The following is a 1,375-nucleotide window of genomic DNA, read 5'->3' as shown; positions in this document are numbered from 1 at the left end:
TCAGGCCGTTCCGTGGCCGGGTCACGTGACGAGGCCGCGGGTCGGCCGCGGCGGTGCGGCGCCGGTCGTTCGGTCACACAGCACGCGCCCCTCTCTCGCTCCGCGCAGCACGGCAACTGGCCGCCGCCGGCCGCCGGCGCGCCGAGCGTCATCAGTGGGCGGAGCCTCACCAGCCGCCGACCAATCAGCGGGCGCGCCGGCCCCGGCTCCGCCCACAGCCATTGTGGCCGACGGGAGAATTAGCCACGGTATTTGCTGACTGGCTTGCTGGCCACACCTCGACTTGGCGAAGAAAAATAGCAAGGAATCTGAAGCGGAATTTTACAGACGTTAGTTTAGTGGTGAACAAGAGAAATATGGGCTTGGGGGCGATTTATCCTGTTTTCCAACCAGGAATCATGTAGGACGTAATGACACAAATTGTGAGAATGCTGTTAACCACTGGGAAAATTAGCGTAGATGGATCGGGGTGAAGCTTTGAAGTGAGCACACACGTGCACATTACAGCCTACGTAATTGTTATCACCCCGTGTAGATACCAGACTAGGGCGAGAACCGAAGTTGCACTTATGCCACATTAATTAAACCGTGATTCATGTTTAGCATAGTTCAGCTAAGCCTCCGGGGCTGAGAATATATGGCAAAGCTTGTCCATAATTGCGCCATATAGCGCATCCACCCACTTGTGCACATCTTATGGACGTAGATTGTGCTAGCAGTTTGCATTTCTAAAAGTCAATTCAACATTAAATATCGCTCATCAGGAGCATCACTATTCACCTTGCTTACCACGTCACATAAAAAGAACACACGACATATGCAAGCTTAGTTCAAAAAGGAAAGCTGAAACAAAATTTTCGCGCATGGTAATTACGTATCGTTGTGCCAGCGGCGCTTATAAGAATACGACTGCGCATAGAGCGTCACTGCCGTGTGACAATGGGGAAGGATGAGAGGGGAATTGATCTCCTTTCTTGCTGTTCCAATCCGTGGAAAACTGAACCTTCTAGACAGGTTCAACCAACCATCGCGGTGAAGTAGCCTATCCGACTTCGCAAAGTAAAATCAAATGTGGCAGAAGTCACATTTAAAAAACATTCAGGTGCTTCCCTTTTTAAGTCAACGTACTGTTGAATTCTACATTGGGTTGATGCATAATAATTCTTGGAAGTTGGACGAAAGGATGTAGCTTCTAAGAGTTCGCAACAGCTGTATTAGTTGCTCAGCGACGCACCATTGCTGCCATCTTCTAACGCAACAGCAAACCTTATTATACAGCGACGCATTATTGCTGCGATCTTCTAACGCTGACAGCAAACCTTATTATACAGCGACGCACCATTGCTGCGATCTTCTAACGCTGACAGCAAACCTT

The sequence above is a fragment of the Pollicipes pollicipes genome, unplaced genomic scaffold, assembly GCF_011947565.3.
Source record: "Pollicipes pollicipes isolate AB1234 unplaced genomic scaffold, Ppol_2.1 Scaffold_6138;HRSCAF=7277_pilon_pilon_pilon, whole genome shotgun sequence".
NCBI classification, from domain to species: Eukaryota; Metazoa; Arthropoda; class Thecostraca; order Pollicipedomorpha; family Pollicipedidae; genus Pollicipes; species Pollicipes pollicipes.
Note: the sequence above shows the minus strand (reverse complement) of the source record.